The sequence below is a fragment of the Pyxicephalus adspersus genome, chromosome 2, assembly GCF_032062135.1.
Source record: "Pyxicephalus adspersus chromosome 2, UCB_Pads_2.0, whole genome shotgun sequence".
Lineage (NCBI taxonomy): Eukaryota > Metazoa > Chordata > Amphibia > Anura > Pyxicephalidae > Pyxicephalus > Pyxicephalus adspersus.
The window spans coordinates 27610143-27632239 of record NC_092859.1 but is presented as its reverse complement, the minus strand read 5'-3'; the positions used below and the strand labels follow the sequence as shown (position 1 = coordinate 27632239).

General features: G+C 38.4%; 1 protein-coding gene across 2 annotated transcripts in view; it reads left to right on the top strand.

Annotated features, from left to right (window-relative positions):
• The first annotated feature begins 7871 nt into the window (after positions 1 to 7871).
• The window catches only part of SYN3 (synapsin III), a 188161-nt gene continuing 173935 nt past the window's right edge, over positions 7872 to 22097 (top strand). For both annotated transcript variants that reach the window (XM_072400159.1, XM_072400160.1), the window contains exon 1: positions 7872 to 7942. The gene's annotated coding sequence lies outside the window, so the exon portion shown is untranslated. The remainder of the gene's footprint in view (positions 7943 to 22097) is intronic.

Below are 22097 nucleotides of genomic sequence, written 5' to 3'. Positions count from 1 at the left end.
GCAGTGGTTGCTAAAGGGGAAGGTAAACTGTGTTTGCTTGGCTGAGGAAGGTGGTGGTAAAATAGTTGTGGGTGATAAGGAAAAACATGTCATCTGTTGGTCCCACCGAGCTCCCCTTTCCACCAAACATCTCTCTATGTTTTCCCTTACTACTTATTAACTCCATCATGACTTCCAATCTAATTTCCTCAAACCCGCTTTTAAGCCCCTGCTACAATCTAAAGCATGGACTCACTGTTACCTTGAGATGCTTGTTGGCACGCAATTCTCTGTTGGAAAATGGCTTTTTCAATCTTAAGGGTAACTGCATCTGGCCCAAATTCAAGGCTCTTCTTAGATGACAGGAGGGACTCCAAGTGGCGGTCCAACATTTGCTGAAGCGCTGCCTTCACCCACTGAGCCACCAGACCAGCTGCTCGTCAAGCAGCCAAAAAGACAAGGTCTTATTAGACAAAAAAAAGCATGAACCCTAGGCTCCATGTGCCTGTCTTGAATGTATTATAAGACCCTGCTTTTTGCAAGGGGGACATAGGCAATTCAGTTGGTGGCTCACCTGGATAGCAACAGTCTAGGAAACAGTAGCTCATGAGTTGCTTTCCCAGGATCCACGTTTAATCCAAAATGACTTTTTTTCGTAGAGTTTATAGACGCCCCAACTAACAATTATACTCTGCTGGACCTAGTTTGTTCTAACAATTCGCAGCCTATGACAAATGTGCATATAAAAGACAATCTGGATAGCAGTGACCATAATATGATTCCATTTCATCTAAGTTATAAACAGGGAGCAAATACAGGAAAGATAAAAACATTCGTTTTTAAGACAGCAAATTTTCCATTGTTAAGGACGGCTCTCTGTGACTTGGACTGGGAGAGACTATTGTCCTCAAAGAACACAGAACACAAATGGGAATGTTTCAAGTCTCTTCTACACAAACACACTGAAAAATATATTCCAATGGGTAATATGTTTAAGAGGCTAAAATTAAAAGCGATGTGGCTCACAACTAATGCTGAAAAAAGCCATAAAGAGTAAGAAAGGGGCATTCCAAAAATATAAAATTGAAGGATCATCTTCATCAATTGTAAACTATAAAAAATAGAACAAAAGATGTAAAAAAGGATATAAAATGTGCAAAACTTCAATTTTGGGGAAAAAAACTTGAAAATGAAAGAAAGATTGTAAAAGAAAGTATGACAAACTGCAAAAAAGTTTTTAATGATATTAATGACAAACAGATCCTATCTGAGCATGTGGGCCCTTTAAAGGAAGTCCATGGATTGATAACCGGGGATAATGAAAAGGCGGACTTATTGAACACATTTAATGGCAGAGCTGAAGTCCTTGTTGCTAATAGCAATGCCACTGCCTTAAATGAGCCACATTGGCTGAAAATTGAGGTGATTGGGAAAAAGTATGAGAAATGAAAGGTTGACAAAGCACCAGTACCTGATGGCTTACATCCACATCCTCTATAAGTGCTGCGCTTGCAAGTCACAAGCGGGACTTGAACTCACGGTGTAAGATTTGGTCAAGCGCTGCCTTTAGCCACTGAGCCACCAGAGCAGCTGCTTGGCGAAATGTCAAAAAGAAACGGCCTTATTAGACAAGAGAAAAGCTTGCGCCTTAAGCGCCAGGTGCCTGCCTTGACTGTATTATAAGACCCTCCTTTTTGCAATAGCTACTAAGCCCCTCAGGCTGTGGCTCGCTGGCAGAGCAACCGCCTTCCAACCCGTATGTCATGAGTTTGGTGAGTTCGATTCCCAGGAGTGACCTGCGTTTTTCCCGCTTTTATGTTTTCATCGATGAAAAGTGCAGGAAAACGCCCCTTGATGTCAATGCAAACGTTTACTCGCTTTTTCCAGCTTTAACCCCTCGTTTATAATTTTTTAAACGTTGCAGGCAACGTTTAAGTTAAGGCTCATAAACGTACCTCAAGGAAACGTCCTGGTGTAGATTAACTTATTGGAATGCATGAGGATTTCAAACATTGGCTTTAAAAGCCTCAGGTTAAATGCTGGGGAAAACGTCTGTGTAGACTAAGCCTTAAGAGGAACTCAGGCAACATTAAGATATGGACAATAGTCCCCCTTACCAAAACTTAAGGTGGAGCTAAACTTTAAAACCAAAAACTTGCAGGCAGACGTCCCTTCTGCAAAAAAACAAACTTACTTGCCTGTTTTTTGCTGAATTTATTGCTGAAAGTATACTTAGCTGGGCATGTGCATTTCAATGTTCAACTTCAACATACCTGGGATGTACAGGAGTTATCTCATTGTGGTCTGGCCAAGATGGCGAAATACCTAAACTAGGAAGAAGACTTGAGTCAAGACTTGACTTGAGTGAATATGTTGGTAGTGGTGATAGAATTAGGAGAGTGAGAATTAGGTGAGTCTATGCTTCAGGAATAGCTCAATATATTAAGGTCTGTGAAAATGTGGAATAGGCTCCCTAAGGAAGTAGTTTCAGCAAGTACTATAGACTGCTTTAGGAAAAAGCTGGATGCTTTTCTAGAAGCACAGAATATAACTGGGTATTAAAGTAAAGATAACAAAAACTGTTGATACAGATAACATCCGATTGCCTCATGGAATCAGGAAGGATTTTATTTCCCCTGTGGGAGCAAATTGTACCAGTGTTTTTTTTTGTTGCCTTCCTCTGGACCAACTATGTCCATAGGGTTTGATATCCTTGTGGTTGAACTGGATGGATTTATGTATCTTTTCAACCTGACCTACTATGTAACTATATGGTCCAGCAAATCCTTACATCAGCCTTTCACCACCTCTTTCCTTTAAGGTACCCTTACGTTTATTTTTAGTTGTTGGGGAAAACCTGCCTAAACCAAATATTGGTGCTTGGTGAAAGGAATGCTTTTTACAGTGATGGCTAGTTGAAGTAATTGCCCCCCTACAGTGTTGGTCAGATGGCCCCCCTACAGACAGCTAAAAAACGTCTTGGGTTCATGCTACTGACTGTCCCAAGTGGTATTGGCTTCAGAACTATGCAGGCACCACTGAAAAAGCAGGTCAATCAGTTACAGCTTAAGGAACCCCTAGCCACCACTGGAAGAACCTAAGGGTCCCATAAAACCCTATTTGAGAAAGGCTGCCTTGGCAACAAGGCTACAGACCAGCAATGAGTGAAGCTTCAGTAGACCTGTCCCTATGACCAGAGTGGGCAATGCAGAAAGAATGAACATTGCTCCCTGTTGTGGATATGTGAAGATGTTTTGTAGTCCTGGCATGGAAAACGTGTTACTGTTAGAATCATCAGGTGAAAATATTTACAAGGGCTGGGAATCAGCAAAAAAATGACATTTTAGTTCTTGAGTTTAGATATACTTTTATGTTTGATGCCAGTCCACCAATCAAATATAAAGAGGAAATCAAACCCCTGTATATGGCAGCGGTGAAACAGTTAAGATTTACTGAGTCAGAGGGAAATTAATTACACGGCTGCTTCTCCCTAGGAGTGACTGCATCTATTTCCAGCAGTGTGTGTTCATCATGTCAAAAGGGGGCAAATCCTTTGTACAAAACTTGCCCTGCTTACCGAATCTCTAACCTCCCCTCCCTTTGCCCCCTGTGAAGCTGCAAAGCAGTAAAGGAGCAGATCGGAGATTTTGGAATCTGGACCAGAATTGATGGGTTGCCATGGTAACCCCTCCCTGCATTCTCCCTGCTTGTCTCATAAATGATGCAGAAACAGACTGGTTATACAGAATATTTTTAAGTCTGGAAGACTTCCAAAAAAAGAGTCTCAATGACACTTCCATGATGGACAGTTATGAGGAAAATGATACATTTTCAGGACAAATCCATTGGTCTTTTTGCTGTCTATCTGGCAGAAGAAAATATCTAGGATGAGGCTGTGCAAACAGGTCTCTCTGCTGGGAATTCATGGGTCTTCTCGAAACCAAAGAGGTTATCCCAAAATACAGTTTTATTTAAATCCAAATAAATATTTTATTATTGTTTTTGATTTACAAAAACTTTTGGTGGAAAAACACTGAAGGCAGATCATTCTGCTGTTTTCTCACGGGCCTTAATAGACTACCAGACCCAACAGGTCCAACCCTTCTGCACCCCGGGCAGGCGGTTCTTTGCCTTCTTTGTGGGAAGATGTTTGGGTTCTCCACTAATATGGCCACAAGGCGACTCCTCCAGGTTTTAGATTTGGAAGTCCCAGATTATTTATGTACAAGAGAATTTTTCAGTATCAGCAAGTGCAGGGGAAGCTGGTATTGCCGGGTATCCTGGCAACCAGCACTGGGCCGCGCATGTGTGGCTCAGAAATTTTGACAGTTCCACAGTGTCATCAGGCAAGTAAGAATGCTTATTGCAAAAGGATCCTTGCCTGTCCCTTTGTGCCCTGCCTGATAACATTCTTTTTTAATTAGCTCTTATTAATGGGGGTCATTTGGTTTTAATTCTGTATTATATGTGATTTAAAGTCAGTGATTACTTTCAGATGCTGCCAATTTTTTGTATTAGTGGGTTGGTGTTTTGAAAACTGTCCTGCTACTTATTAATTTTACACTGCTGTATCATTTTAATTTTTAAATTTGTACAGAACATCATCTTATATTTGTAGAATACCTCCCTGCTCCTATAGCATATTTCAGCCACCTTCCTTGTGTAAAAAATGTCCTACTGCTGTACAATATTACACTGCTCTATCATCTGTGGTCTCTTTAATCTTAAGTGTTGGATAGAAATTGTTCAGTGGCAGTTTGCATAAATAGGAACAGGGACAAATTTAGTAATCTACTAATCTGTGTGTAAAAAGTATGTTGCTCCTAAAGGCTCTGGTAGAAAGTCTCTTTATGAGCTACAAGCTAATTGTAAAATCAAAATTATAGTTCCATATTTGAATAGAAATTGCCAATGGGTGTTTCTGCTAAGCAGGGGTGTAGTCGTAAAAAAAGAAGAGGGGGCATGGTACCTGCCCGTCCCACTTCACCCCTGCATATGTGTCACTCAAAGGGGAAGAAACTTCCCCCCGAGTGATGTCATGATACCAGAACCCACGCACTCTCCCAACTGCAATTTCATAGGAGGGACATGGTCCACAGCCCTGGCTGGTGCGGCCTCCACAGCGGGGTCCTTCTCCTCACCCCTCAGGGGGGGAGGACTGGCCAGAGCCGTGGACCACCAAAGAATTTCTTTGCAAAATAAGTGAGGGTACGGTGTTTCCACCCATGCCTGCCCCACTACACCCCTGCTGCTAAGGCTGTCCTTGAATTTTGTACAGTTTTTGTCTTCTCCTAACACTGGTATTAAAAAATGTACCCGTATGTATTTTAAGTGTTTAAAAGTGTTGTATTTATTTCATTTTATTTTGCCTTTAGGTTCCTGTACCTAATGGCAGTGGCAAGACATTTGCAACCCTTGCCTCTGTATATACAGATTTTTTTTGATCATTTTAGAAGCACTGAATGATTAATTGATAAGGGCACACTATCTGCTTGGAGTTTGAATGTTCTCCCCGTGTTTGCACAGGTTTCCTCCCACATTCCAATAACATGCAGTTAGGTTAATTGGCTCCCCCCCCAAAAAAAAAAATGACCCTAGATTGTGTTAATGACATATTACTATGGTGGGACATTAGATTGGGAGCCCCTTTGAGGGACAGTTAATGACATGACTATGGACATTGTAAAGCGCTGAGTAAATATGTTGGCGCCATATAAATGCTGGATAATATTAATACCTCACTTTTGTACTGGTGACTATTGTCACTGGGACAGAAAGTCATGTGAATTTTTTCAATGAGTACACCTGTTCCCAGGATGTGTGAGTTTCTAATTGTCTGCACATCTCCCCAGCATTGTACAGACATAAAAAATAAAAACAATTATTACATAATATTCTCTGCTCTATTCAAACTAAACAGTTTTGTGCTGTAAATACACTTTAATTTACCAGTGCGATTTTCACTTATAAAAAAAAGTCCCTGATTAATTGGGGGAATGCCAATGTCCAAACTCTGAGCTGAGCTTGACATTTGTCTCATCACATACCATTGCCAGTTATATTTTACTGTTGTTTCTTCTTCTCATCCTTTGTAGCATCCCCGTTTTGCCGATCTCTTCTTCGCAGTTACTTACTGTGTGCATGCACATGTTTCACAAGGAAGGATTATTAAGGATAACATTGGATCATTGCTACCTAATATGTTAAAAATGCCATTTGTAGTTGCATTGGTTGCATTTGATGACCATAGTGCAGGTGACAACACAACAGCACTATTGGTAGACAGGGACAGAGCGTTGTCACCTTATAACACAAACCACTTGAAAAAGAACCTTTCATGGGATTACCTCAGCTATTATTTTACAGAAAATTTGAAAGTACTAAAAAGGATTTCTAAACCTGCAGTAAAATGATACATCCCTTTGAGAGTTTAGTAATTTAGTGGCTTTAATAAGGAAAATGACATTTTTACTGAAACATTATTATAACTTGTGTCTTTGTTGCACAGGGCATTTTGTAATTTAGGATCAGTAAGCTGCATTTGAATTTTTTTTTGGCTGTGTTTCTTAATTAGGGTTCCTCCAGAATTTGCTAAGGGTTCCCTGAGCAATGAGCAGTTTGTACCTCTAGGATCAGTTTCAGTGACACCACTGGCCAGCAATGTAAGAGACATTTTTCCTACTGACCACCACACTACTGTACTGTGAGCTGTGAATATAGAAATTATAGTAGGGGTTCCCTGAAGACCTGGAAGTTATTTCAAAGGTTCCCCCTTTTTGAAAAGGCTGAGAAACACTGCTCTATGGGGTCTATTTAATAAGCAGTGAATGGGACAGTCACCAAATGTTCTTCACTGCGGAATCTTCCAGGCAGTTATAGATTCTTCAGCAAGAATATTTAGTGAATGTCAGATTCACTGCTTTTTTTTTTTTTTTTTAATAGCCCCCTAAGTAGTTTTAGTCTTTTGGTTAACAATAGAGAATTAAGTACTGTCCATGATACTTATCTTATTTGCACTAACAGTAAAGGTTGAGGACAAGTCTTGTGGTTGTACTTGATGGATGTGTGTCCTTTTTCTTCCTAACTACAGAACCAAATTATTGTTTGATAATTCCGCACCTCTATAATTAGGAGGATAAAACAACCTGTGGAGTCTCCTAATTTAATAATATTATCCAGTATTTATATAGCGCCAACATATTACGCAGCACAAAGTCTATAATCATATCACTAACTGTCACTCAAAGGGGCTCACAAAGCGTGCTAACCTCTTAGCCACCGTGCTGCCTCTTGGCACTAAATTGGCTGTACATCTATTAATGTGTAATCTATCCAGGTTCACATGATAGCAAACAAGCAATTCATTAATGATTAAAATATCATGCAATGCACACAGCATAGATTAAAAAATATTAAAAACAATCTAATGTAAAATATAATTTCATCAATCTGCATTATGATCAGTTATCTGACTCACATGCAATCACATTCGTTTGATTGATCAATCAGAATCAATTGATAAAATTCTGTGCAGCTGAGTCAATCGCCAGTGTTAAAATATAGAAAATCTATAGGTTGCGGATTTACAATATATTTATTTTGATCATTTTACAAGCAGTGAATGATTAATTGATCACATGGAAATATGTGTAGCCTTAATAATACTGAAGTTTGCTGCACTGGGAAGCACTCAGCACAACTCTCTTTTGTGTTTTGTTGATCTGATAGTTGATCCAGCCTGCCTACCAGTTGTTTCACTAAATTATGCATCTTGACCTGATGGTACAGGAGCATCATGGAGGGAGGATCTACTGTCAGGCAGCAACCAATCACAGGAGGGCTGTGCAGGGAGAGGCTGACACCCCATCCTCCTTGTGATGTGATGCTGGGGATGAGGACACTGTGTGGCTGCAGAGAGAGAGAGCTGGCTCTGTCTGATGTTACAGGAAGCATTAATATTAAGGTAAGCAGCTGTGTCACACACATTGCATCCCTGGCACCTCTGCCAGGGGCAATCACAGTGCAGGCAGAGGAGGGCAATGCAGCAAGGCCAGCAGGGTTGTCTGTACATGCTTTATGCCACTTTACAGAGGAGCAGACTGGATGAGATGTATGGATGCTGGGGGAGCCTGCAACCTCTTCTCTGTACAGCACAATCAGGTTCATTCATAGCCATCTGAGCATATACAGCTTTTACTATGGGGCTTTCCAAGATGGTCAACATGTTGATATAATTCCAGGGATTCCCTGCTGCTAAACCTGGGAATCTGAGGTCATGGTGCTGCATTATCCTCCAGTGTCTATCCAAAATTGCTGTAGGTTTACCTTGAATGCTAAGATCATTATTTTAGCCATGTAACTATCATTTTCAAATTATTGGCTATAGCTATCACATTGAATATAGGGACACTTATCTTGGTGAGTTGGGTTTGTGAAATGAGCGGTATTTATGTTTATTAACCTGGTAGGTAGCTGACAACCGTGCACTTTGGTAATTATTGCTCTTTCAGATGTGTTAATCTTAATTAATGGGTTGGTTCACTCAAAAGCGATATTTTCTTCATAGGTGATATGTGGTGAGATGGATCAACTCCTGGTTAACTTTATTACCATATGGGTGTTTGGTTGTTTTATTTATTACTGATGTATAAAAAAATAGAAAATTTCCTTCTCCTTATAACAGGTGAGCAGATTGAGGAATTTACCAAAGGTATAGTGCGTATCCTACAAAATGGGCACAGTAGTGTGCAGACCTAGGGATATTAGGAACCCCTCATAATGGGAAGAGCAGACATACATCCAAAAGCTAAGGTAGGGATATTAAGAACCCCTTTTAATAGACACAGCAGCTATAAACACCTGGGAAAACAGCAGATAAATGGTTGGAATGACCACAACATCTGTCCAGACCCAACAACTAAGCACTTGGATGGTAGACAACCTTCTTTTTGGGCACAGTAGACCAGGGAACTCAGCATGTCAAGCAAGTGGCATATAACGGGCACAGCAGGTGTGCAGACGTGGGAATGCAGCACATGGATTGTGTGAGTGTTCCATATGGGCACAGCAGGTGTACACACCTGGGTATGCAGCACAAGGATTTCACCAATACAATATCCAAAAGCCAATAAAAACTGTCAGAAGGTAACACCAGCTACTAAACACAGATCAGTCAAACAAGTGTCAAGATACAGTATATTTTAATATGAGCAAAGTTAGGTGTTCTAAAGAAACCAGAAATCCTTTATAAATGGTTTAACCATAATAAAAGTACTGATTATACTTGTAATATATATATATATATATATATATATATATATATATATATATACATACATACATACATATAGGCGTGTTCTTGCATGTTTGTGAAATATCAATTTTAGGCTTCGTAAAATGTAAGAAGGTTACACAGCACATGTCATAGTATAAATGGGAACTTCTCACAATCTATAGGTACACCGTTTACAGAAACATGACTGTGCTGATAAGGCTGTTTGCTCTAAAGATGAAAATGTACAAGAATGTTTTGTCTGAGAAACCCAACCTGCGGATCAGGACCACTGAACACAGGCGGTCACAGTACTGTGTATATATACAACTTGCTGCCAGGCTTGTCAATCACCATATGCCGCTTGGATGACATGCTGCCAATTATAGTGTAAGGCATGCAGGATGGATGGTCATCACTACTAAAAGCTAGCTGTTGGATTATTGGTATATACTACAAGACTGTATAAACTATATTGAGGAATATTGTATGCAGTTATGTCAGTATGTTACAAATAGTATTCACAAATTACAAATGTGTGTATATATATGATTTGTTTGTTAGGGTTTAGGTATGATAGGGAGGGACTCTGATATTACAAGGTATGTGGATATTACAGTTATACATTTTCAGAATACCGTTTATTTAAAAAAAAGTTGCTCTTGATCTGGCATGTATGATTTGTACATATCAAGGCAAAGTGCACAGAACATCTGGCCAGAAATAGGCTGAAATAGGCAATACAGTGCTTTGAAAAAAAAAAGTTAGAAACTATTGATAAGATAATACTTGTCGTTGATTTCCAAGACAATGATTTCCATTTGACAGTGATACATTTATGGCCTTAAAATGTGAAGCTAATGGAGGCAGGAGGCATTTAAAATATCTTGTGAATTAGATGTGGTTAGTACATTTGTGGTGGAGTCAGACCTCTTAAGGGTATTTATCATGGAATGTTTTCAACATATTAGATATTATAATACATAAATAGATTGAATATAAGAAAAACCTATTAAAAATGGGGGCATTTAATATTGCAGGTGTGGGAGTTCATCTAGGCATAGGTCAAAATTTGACACTGATGCACACACAGCGCAGACTACACAGTACAGAAGTTTGGTAACAGCAGTTAGGAATCTTTTATTGCAGAAGAGACATGGTATGTTTTTACTGCAGTATAAAAGCTTTTCTGTTTGTCTATTACATTTCTTCCTAAAGCTTCACTTTGTGATTTAAGTGACTGAGACATAACTAATAAATAATGCTTTGAGACCTGACAAAAGTTAAAATTCAAATAAAAAGTTCTATCTCGGAATGATATTGTGTTTCTACAGTTTTGTATGGTCGTACCTTATAAATATTTTCTTAACTGCAGTCTCTGATGCTCATTTTTTGTTTTTTTGCAGAAGTGAGTAATTTTATTAACTAGGTGACCTGTAAATAGTGGGCAATGTATCTTACTATAGACATAGCTATTTATAGGCATTTATCACTGACTTCCAAGTAATAAACACCATATTACAAATCAATAAAGTAATTTCAGGTTTCCAGATATTTTCTAAATGGAAAGCAGGCTCCTTACATCCATTAAAAGACTAGGAAACAGAACGGTGCTAATACTAAATATGTTCCTATTATTTACACATTGTAATACCTGTACCACAAATTAGAACAAACATTAAACCTGTTGATGAAAACTGGCTCCCATGATTTTATTTTTTCTTCAACTACTTTTATAATTACTGCATTGGGCAAGTGATTGGGTGCTGTATTACAATCTACCTAATCTATATGAGCCGCTTGGAGGCTGCGGGTATTTCCCTTGTGGGTGGTTCAGAGACAAGTATCCTAGCGTGCTGGTCAAATATATGAAAAGTGGTCACTGAGGTCTGCAGAGATTAGAAAAATGACTGAGGGCCAGCACAAATAACTGAAATTTCCTATCCTATACGCCAATTTTTGTTATTATATTTCTTCAAAATTGGGGAATTGTCAGCATTTTTTTTAGTCCTGGTTTTTGCTCTTGCAAACAGCAATGGCAATATCATCCAATAAACCTAGACTGAGGGAAGCATTGATGCAAAACATTTCCAGTATTTGCTACAATAATTGAACACATTTTTAATATTTGTGTGTGTAGGTAGTTACATTTATATTTTAGAATAAAGAAAATTGATGCATAAAAATACTGTGAGCATTGCATCAATCTATACAGAGCATTCATTTTTTGTAGTGACATTTGTTTTACAAAGCTTTTTTGAAAAGTACAATGGCTAATCAGAATTCATTTTGTATACACTTGACTTGAGTAAAGTGTATTGTGACTTGTTATACTGTGTGTAACAGTGTTTTCTCTTTTCACTGTACAAAGATACCAAGGGAGCAGGAATGCAACTAGATTCCTTGTTTCTTTAATACTTATTCTGGAATAAGCTGACATTGGTTGTTTTAGGCCATACCACTAATTTTCATTTTCTCTGATATCTTCTTCTAAGGTCGCATTGCTTGATGCATTCCTGCATTGCAGCATATGCTTTGCTGCATTTATTTCATATAGGTTTTCATTGCAAGTCTGTGCACCAAAAAACACATCAATCTTTTTTCCAATGAAGGATGGGTGTTTTCTGGTATATGTGCTGTGATATATGGAGGGTAATATGCAATATTTGCTCTATTGATGTCCATTGGAAATAAATGCATCCAAAACATGCATTGGCAATGCTTGCATGAGTGTATATTGTGCAAAACCCCTAGATTCTTTAAAGTAAACTGGTAAATACACAGGTGAAATACATATATTTTGTATCCATGTACACTACCTGGCAAGGGATTGGTATTTCTGTTCATCCAGTCCAGGCAGGAAAGCAAACCTGATTTTGTGTCTTAGATATCTGCATGGAGATTGGAATTAAACCATTTCTTGGAAATAATGTTACACAGGGGAACAATAGATCTGCCAACAGATTGCGTGCAATATACAGCGATTTCCACCAGTTGCGTGCATTATTTTTTTACAATGTATTTTCTATTTTTCAGTAAATGCATATCTGGAATAAAATGTATTGCTTTCTTTCTGCCTGAAGCATCACATTGATTTAAGGAAAAGTCAGTGTTACATTCAGAAGCAAACAAGTATTTTTCACTGTGTGGAAAAGAACAAGATAGAAACTGTTCACATGGCTGCTCCTAAGTATTCTGTCGTAGCAGTAGCTGTGAAAGGGGAATGTGATATCTCAGGAAATCGATCTGTTAGTTTATTCTCGCCATGGTTTTCTGAGTTTAGATGTATCTCTATTCTGCTTACTTCTTATTGTTTGGGATCTAGCAAGGTGTATAGGGTTTATGTACTTAGTTCCTTCCATGCTGGCCATTCATTAATGTGGCCTGCTTTCCTGATTGTGTAAATGTTGAAAGAACAAGGTGTACCATTTATAGATCATCAAGTCTGCGTTTTATTATGTAAATGCAGATAGATCCAGGTGTTGAATTAATGGATTAATATCTGCGCCTGATAACTGCAAGAATATTTCTGTTTTCAACAAAACAAAGTTCATCCCAAATCTCTGTGCAGTCACTATATGGCAAAGTCATCACACCATTCTTCATGACTACATGACTATATCTTCCAAGATTTGTAAATAACCTAATAATCTATTAACAAATCAAGGTCATCTCAGCACATATAACATATTTATTGGTATGGCTTGTTTTTCTTTTCAGATTTATGTGTACATTAATGGATTAATGGTACAAGCCTACATGTCTTGTTTTACTGAATTTGAAAATAAAATTGTATAGTTTATACATTTTCAACAAAACACGCGTCCTCTAATATCTCTCTGCAGTCACTTCATGGTGTGCTCACTCCACTATGACTGCAATGAAGCCACTCATATCTTCCATGAGTTATAAACAGTTTGTCAGTTAATTGACAAGTAGCTGCATGCTGTGTTTGGTGCTGTCCTTTCCAGATTTTGCAGCCCCCCCTATGGATCATTGCAGATCTAGCTTCTTCATTGTATGAATTCATATAGATTTAGGTGTCTGGTTTATTGATCATTGCATGCAGTTGATAACTGCAAGGATTTACCAAACAGAACAGTGCATATGCTATCTTACTTAGTGAAAACAAATACAGTATTTATATTTTAAATATATCAGTATATTAAGGTTAATAATGATAGAACTGCCCACTAAATGTAAATCTCTCTGTAATGTAAATGTATGGTGTATTCACACCGTCCTGTAAATAATATAATATTTTATGAAATGCAGATATTCTGCATGCAGAGCTTTTTTTAGTGGCCTGCATTCCTGATTGCAAGCATGCAGATAGATTTGGGTGTTTTATTCATGGATCATTACATGTAGCTCACAGTTGCAAGACATCAGCTACTTATATATATATATGTATATTGGTATTTATACATTGTCATCATTGCAGACATTCTTTGAATTGGAATTTTGTTACCCAAGACTTTTAACTGCGTAGGTTCTTATTCTGAAGCATATGACTGTACAGTTGGTACATTTGTATTTGCAGTCTCCCTGGGTATTAGTCATCTCTTTTATTACCTTTTGTCACTTTAAAGCTTTAACACATTACAGCCTTGAAATATTTAGTGAGTGTTTATGATTATCGTTTGTGTCTGAAAGTCTACAGGGATTTTGTGCTTGAAAATACGAGCCTTTTAGTCAGGAGCTACAGGTAGCAGGTAAATCAATTGTCAGAAAAAGGTTTAACCTCCTAATGACAAACACCTTCTGTGAAATCATTGCAGTGAGGCAGCTTTCAATAAGGAGTTAAATGTCTGCTAATAAGTGACTGGAATGTAATCCATGCAAAAGAATTCCTTTGCTTTCTTAATATTATATTATATTAGGTATTTAGTACCATTTGCCGTAAAATTCCTGATTTCAATCATGTGCACTAAATGATCAGCTCCCTTATTATTTGTAGGCTTTGGCATAGTAATGTAATTTCTAAAATAATTTCAATATTTGCAGCTTTCATTTAAGTGATATGCGGTGGTCCTGCTTTTGTGGACTTTGTTTAGGTACATTCAATATTCAGATGATATAGATATAATATATTATATAGTAGTGGCCCACTCTTGTCACCACCAGAAAATCCATCCTGCAGCTATCATTGAGTCCATGTAAACACAAAGTGGCTGCAAAGAAGTGCTGAGATGTTCAGCAGTTACAAAGATGTAACAAAAAATGAAAAAAGGTGAAAATAGTATTTTATTTTTAAAATTGCAGTTGTTTATGGCACACAGATCTTTAGGAAACTATTTATATGTAACTAGGTTTACATCTACTTAAATGATTTAATGATTCCTGGCCTATCTGAACAAAGGCAGTCTGAAAAGGCCATGGGTCATTGACTAAGTCTTTTTAAGCTTCTTGTCAGATGGGGATATTGATCCTGTGGCAATCTCAATTAGATGCAGAATACAATCAATTTAGGGGATGTTTAAAAAAAAGCATCTTATATTTTCATTGTGGTATTTATAGTAAAAGAAAAGCTTTGTGGTGCATTTGCTTCACTGGGCCTCATCTATAACAAAAAGAAGTCTGTATAGAGGCTTATCAGTGCTGTCCATGTTAACCAGATTCTTGAATAACACTAAGTTTGTCTTGTTGCCTACAAAGTGAGAGAAATCCTTCTTAATCTTTCAGAATTGGCTTCAATCGAATTATTGACTGGGGATTGGAACCCCAGGCAATGTCCTTTACTAGAAGATTCACCATTATCATTGAGACAGAAATTGATGAAAATATTAGACTCTCCATAAGTGTCAATTGACTGTATTCGATACCATTTTTTTAGCATGCCTTTGGCTTTGCAGTGTATGCAGTAGTGAATCACGGAGCTGGCTGCCACTTGCAGGTCCTGTTCAGACTTTTAACTTGATTGCTTCTGCATTTCCTGCACAATGCAACATGAAAAGCCTCAGCTGCAGAGTGCAATGTATACATACAAGTCAAAGGTGCTAGTATGGGTGAAGGTGGGTGTCTGCTGAGTGGAATGACTGTAATGATGGATAAAAAAAGGAAAAAAAAAACAGAAGTGTACACAGCCTAGTGAATTAGAATATGTAAATGCTGTTAATCCAGCATTTTAAAAAGCCATGCCGAGTATTATTACACAGTATTTATATAGTGCCAACATATTACACAGTGCTTTACAAAGTCCATAGTCACATCACTAACTGTCTCTCCAAGGAGCTCACAATCTAATGCCCCTACCATAGTCAAATGTCATTAATACAGCCTAAGGTCAATTTTGGGGGGAAGCCAAATAACCTAACTGCATGTTTTTGGAATGTGGAAGGAAACCCACACAAACAAGGGGAGAACCTGCAAATTCTATGCAGATAGCGTCCTGGCTAAGATTCAAACCTTGGACCCAGCGTTGCAAAGGCCAGAGTGCTAATCTCTGACCCACCATGTTGCTCATGATAGTGCTTGTGGCTAGAAGGAGAAAATATGTTTTTATCTTATGTTATTACATTTTACATACATGAACTCACAAGGCTGTGTGTTCCTCTGTCCTCCCAATTCTACAATTTGAATTACAGCCAGCTTAAGCGTTACAATATATCTCTCCAGGGACATTCTTTGTCCCATGTTTAAATGACACAAGGATACTGTGGAATGCTTTCCCTTGGTATTCTGATAGACTAATCTAATTGCATTATATAAATGTTTTTTTTGCCATAAAAGTTCTGTATTTTTTTCACAATATACAGTGACAAACTTACTAGGAAACTTGAGTGCAGAAACCTTTCCATTTTGTATTTTGCAAAAATAAACGGGCCTTATAATCAAACTTTCATTCTCCTTGCAGCATGATTTATGGAATATATTATAATATGGAGGGAAGCATTTTATATTAAACTTTAATTTCAAAGTGAATGCGGCTTGTACATTCATGGTTCATAAAATGCTGCCGAATTGCTTTGCCCTATTGTCCATTTTTGTTTGTAGACGGTCTGTAAAATACCTTCTTATATGCCTGGCAGTACACAGAGGCAGCCTGTCTGCAGTCCAGGGATTCTTAAAGATGACTTCATATTGTTGAGTTAGTACTGTATGTATAAAAGACCGTATTACTGTTACCCAAGCTCCTAAGCTGTTTCTATAGTCTTTGCTCATGGCCCCCCACTCAACCTCAAGAGGCTTGTTACGCTGTTACGCTTGACAACCAGGAGACTCCTTGGGTGCAAAGGGTCAGAAGATGCTTGGTTGGAAGAATACAAACCAGAGGTCATACATGCAAAGTCAGTCAGCCAGACAGTTGGCAACAGAAAATCAGCAATAAAAGTTCACCCTAGCAATCAGCAAACACTACACTATCATAGGCAAGGTCCAAGTGCAGCTTTAAGCGGAATAAAGGCCCCTAACACCTCTCACTATGTGGTAGTGCTGGTAGCGGAGGTAGGAGGTTGCTCAGGGCATTTTGTTTGCCATTTTGGAGGGTATATAATCCTAACATTTGATGTCATGAAAGCAAGGTAGGTGGACATTTCTTAATAGGATGAAATGGTTTAGTGGCAACTGTCTAAAAAGAATGTTTCTTCCGTTCACAGCTGTTTTACCCATTCCTGACACTGTGAAGCTAAGGTAAACATTTTGTTTTTACATTTATGATTAGGGAATTCAGTGATTCTTGCAAATTCTTACTGAATTTTGATACTTGCAAACTGGCAATGCAAGGCTATTGCTTGGAATTCTGGAACAGGTTAAACAGAAGACATCCTGCATGAAGCAAAACATATGGTTTGAATAATATATATACAATCCACTTTTACAAACCATTGTGTTGTAACCATCCTGGTAGCCTCAGGACACAGGTGACAGGCTTTTTTTTATGACAATTACTGTTAGTACTTTGAGGTCCCTGTCCCTGAGAGGTGGGATGAATGCAACCTGTAGGCCTACCTGCCCAAAAGGTGTGCTGCAGCTAACTGGTTGCAAGCTGACTCACTCCGTCCTTCTGGTTTTTGAATAAATATGTTTGTTACAAGGTGCATTCTTTTTTCTCTTTTCTGGGATGACATGTTTAAGAGAAGGTGTATCCTTTATATTCATGTACATTTAGATGTAAATATCAATGACCTTCATATTCTAAACTAGATGATAACACGTGAGTGTAAATATTTGTGGTTGCATTAACTTTTTACAAGCAGTGGTTGGAAAATAACAAAACAATACATTTGTTTTTCCTAATTTATATCTATTCCAGTTATCTACTGATTAAAAACCCCATATGTACTTAAAAAAAGGTTGGGATGGAAAATTTGTACGGTTTTACAATTATGTTTGTGACTAAACCGCTCCTTTTAGGGTACAATGTTTGAGGTGGTTAAAGAACAACTCCAAATTGAGTTAAAGTGGTGTTTGGTGTTGCAGTTTGTCACTTGCTGCAAAGTTACATTTTTGCAGTCTGTTTACAGGGGAGAGGGAACTAAAGCCGCATACACACGTGCAATTCTTGACGTTGGAAAGGATCTTTCACGATCCTTTCCAATGATAAGAACCCCACGATGCATGAACGAGTGCTTTACATACAGCACCCTTCTGCTCTATGCAGAGGGGAGGGGGACAACAACGGAGCGCCACCCTGCTGCGTGCTCTCCCCCTCCCCTTGCATTAGGATCGCTTGTCGTTCATCGTTTGTGGATCCGCCAGGATGGATCCATGGACAATGAACGACGTGGGCTGTACATACGCCAGATTCTCGCCCGATATCCGTCCGAAGCCGATTATCGGGCGAGAAAAATTTGACGTGTGTACGTAGCTTTAGCCATCTCTTTCCTGTAGCAGACTGATGACAGATGAGTGAGCTTTTTTTTGCAAAACAAATACTGTTGCTGTATAATGTGATACATCAGGAGTTCAATAATTCAGAAAGGTCCACTTTATTCTCAATGTCTGGCCAAAAGTAGGTCGATATTACTGATTTGAGGTCTATTTCTGATCTGCCAATATCTCTAATACTCTTTTTACAAGTCCAGTTGGGCAGCAAAGGGTCATCAAAATATAAATAGGCCTAAAATGCCCACAAAATCATAATATGAGCAATCGTCTTTTTGTCTTCATAATTTTTTTACTGTGCCCTAATCTTGAACAGACTGTCTGGTCCTGGCACCCGCTCATTAAATAGATGTGTCTTCCTCTGCCAGGAGGAGTTGTGTTGGCAGAACATTAGAAATAGAAGTGGCAAACAACTCAAACAAGACAAGATTCAGCAGCATAAATATATTAAATGCTCGTAAGGAATTATTTTCCTCTGGAGACAGCGCTTGAAAAAAAATTCAATGTTTTCTGGTTATCTTTTGGCCGGCAGCAGCATGTGGGTTTGGAGAAGAGATAGGGGCTCAGAGAAGGACTGGCAAATGACCAAACCAAAAATAGGTTTTCATTTTAGGTGGGTAATTGCATTTGGAGGCTTCACTAGGCTACAAATCTGTAAATCCAGAATCTTTAAATTATGTAGTTGACACCATAGGAGGGCATTGTGTGTAGAGATTCCCAACATGAGTCAATGGGGTTGTGGTGCACATGGGCAGTAGCAAGAACAGACAGCCAAAATATTGAACTTGCAATAACTGGGTGGTATTGAACTGGACAGGGAAGCCCACAGGAATGGGTAGGTAGGTATTTTGCAAGGTGATGGGGTTACTTAAAGCATTTCTTTAATGATATATTTTGCAGTTTACCAGAACTTAGGTTTCATGGCTGCATTGGTTGCCATTTTTTAGGCCAAGAACATTTTCAGCGATTATAGAAAATACCTGGTGATCTTGCCAGTAATGCTGAGTCCTTGTCACTTAAACTGAAAAGAAAGCCCAAAGATCATTATTTTTTTTGTGTAAAAACTATTTTCATCAATACTTAATGTAATGGTGATAACTAATGGGAAATTGTTTAATGTCCAGCCTGTGTGGAGGCTGCCCCTATACATACAATAAAATGAGGAGTGTGAACTTGAAAAAAGAACAAATAAACCCCTTACCTAATAAATAGTAGGGAACGATAATGTTGGGTTTAAATGCACTTTAAAGAACAACTGTACATAGGATTGTAGGAGTGAAGTCTACTGTGGGACCCATGCAACTCCAGCACCTGCTGGACCTTTTATACTTTGTGCACTAGAGATTTATCAGTGTAAGGTCAATACCACCATTGGCTTTGATGGATACCAATGTTCTGGAGATGAGCACTGGATTTTGTGTGCACCCATTGATAAGGCAGAAGGTCCATGTATCATGATATCTGATTACCGGAGATCACTAAGCGGAGGAGATAATAATATATTGTAGCCTTGGGGAAGTGATTACAGGGTCCTGCTCCTGCAGTGCAGAAAGGAACTAATTAGGGGTCATTTAGTTCTTAGATCAGTTTGAAAGATGTTGGAAAAAAACTATTGGCTTATCCCTACTGGTCAATAAAGCAAATATCCCTAGGGATAATATTAACCCTTATAATTCTCCATATAGTACCATCTTGTACATGCACAGATACCCTCTTCCTCCACACCTCTCATACATGAGCCTCCTTGTTTCTACTGTACAATAAACAGCAAAAATGATAAATGAGTACAAACATAATTAGTTTTTTGCTGTGTCAATAATACATGTTTGTTCCTTTCTATATAATAAGCTCTGTGCAAGGGTTGCTATAGGAAACAAAAGAAATGCACACAAAAGTGTATTTACACAGAAAAATAGGCTTTAAGCCTAGTACAGCCGGTAGCTTTACATCCCCTGCATTACAGTCTGTTCATAATCACTATGTGCAGTTTGTTAATGTCAGCCTGTCACATATACAAAGGGAAGCCATCCAGTATTACAGGGTGATTTAATACTAGTGAGGATGCAGCCTATCAATTTACTAGGAAGAAGAGTCGTTACTGAGTCATGGGGCGCCTTGTCATAGGCCGATTCAGACAGCAAAATGGCTAAGGCTCCTTTAGAAGAAAGCTTAAAGAGAACTTATCGTGACTTAGTTAATGCAAGATGTGGAATATTCATAATGTATTAACTGTAAAGCCTGAAAAATTTTGTTTCACTTGCTATGGTTGATTGGGTTGTGTTGCAGTTGGGGGTTGACCTCTCTATGAAGAATTGCCATCATTAATTGGACTAAAGTTGTTAGTGGGTGTAGTGAGCTTTTGCCATAATCAGCAAGTATGACAAACATACTTTTTTGTGCACTACAGCAATGGCAGGTCAAGTAACCTATCACCACTGGATCCTCCGAGCTGCCATCTTTCCTGTCAAGTCTTTTGGGTCCACTGCGTTCCTCCATTGGACGGCCACTGATGCTTGGCCCCAGTTTCTAGATTTATCTTTGGCAGGGCTGAGAACAGAGCTAGATGATACCTTGCATGACTCATACACTGTAAAAAAGCGAAAAAAAAAAAAAAAAAAATATATATATATATATATATATATATAAATATATACACATAACAGGAGAAAAGAGGCTTTGCATGTCTAAGTTTTACTTGTTATATATTGGTATAATTGATCATCAAACCTTATAGCTTCAAATTTGTTCTGCTTTTATGGCAGGTCCACTTTACAAATTCTACATATTCTGCTTAGTATAAAGGATAAGACTACAGCAGATACATGTGTGGTTAATTTTGGAGTTATCATGGACTAAGTTGTTTGCCATCAATATAAATAATAAATATTGGCACAGATGGATTACATTGGCCTAGTTTCTTTAATTAAAATTTTTTACACCCCTCCTAAGTGTGTATTTGTAATTTCCACTTGCAGCCTGTTACATACTGCAAAATCGCAGTTGTTCAATTAGCATGTTCTATAAAAAGAACTAAACAGTAACATTCAAGAAACCTGTTAACACCAACCAGGCTGAAATTCAGAACTAAAGGAAACCTGTCAGAAAGAAAATATGTTCAGTGCTTACCTGGCTGCTATGTTAATCTTCTGACCTGGAACAAGAATGTAGGTAGAGGGTTTGAGTTCACCGCCCCTCCTTATCCAGGAAGCCCTAGATCCCCCCCCCCCCAATGTTTAATATACAAACTCTTCTGTACCAGGGACAGTTTTAGATTAAAAAGGGCCCTGTGCAAATACTAAATGGGGGTCTGGAGATACAATATGCCCCCCCACAACGGGGACAAAATGATTTCACAGTCACACGAAATGTCGAAAAGAAAGCTTCTGTATGGAAGGTTCACCAGTTATAGTTTCAATTAAATCTCTAGTTTTAAACAAGATTAATTATTATATTAGGTATTAAAGTAACATGTTATTTCTTATAGGAGATTTTAGCGATCTGATATAACATTCTGCAATATTCATACAAGTGCTTCTTCTGCCCCTTTTGTAGTCCAGTTTTTCTATTTTCCCATAACCTTTAATCCCCCATTGTAGGCTGACAACTGTCTCTACAAGCAGTAAGCATAATCTCACAGTACGGCATGATAATGGATTGTTCTCGCTGTGTGTAATTAAAACAGGAACTTGTGCTCAACACTGTGACATTTCATGGCTCTGACCTCCGACTTCCTGCTCCCCACCATGTCATAGAATTACTTCCTAATTATAGATGGCTAAGGGAATATCATTCACCTCGGCTCTGCGGGGTGAGAACTGCCGAAACCCAACATACTGCAATATATTATAATGTCATTGTATTACTGGGAAAACAGCATCCAGTTGCAGAACTCTTCCCCAGTTATTCCAGTTGTTTCTGTATCACAATGCAAATCTCTTTGTAGGCAATGTGTAGGACCTGACGGATAACCTGATGGAAGACCATTGCAATGAAACCAAATCTGTAGCCATACTTCTGATGT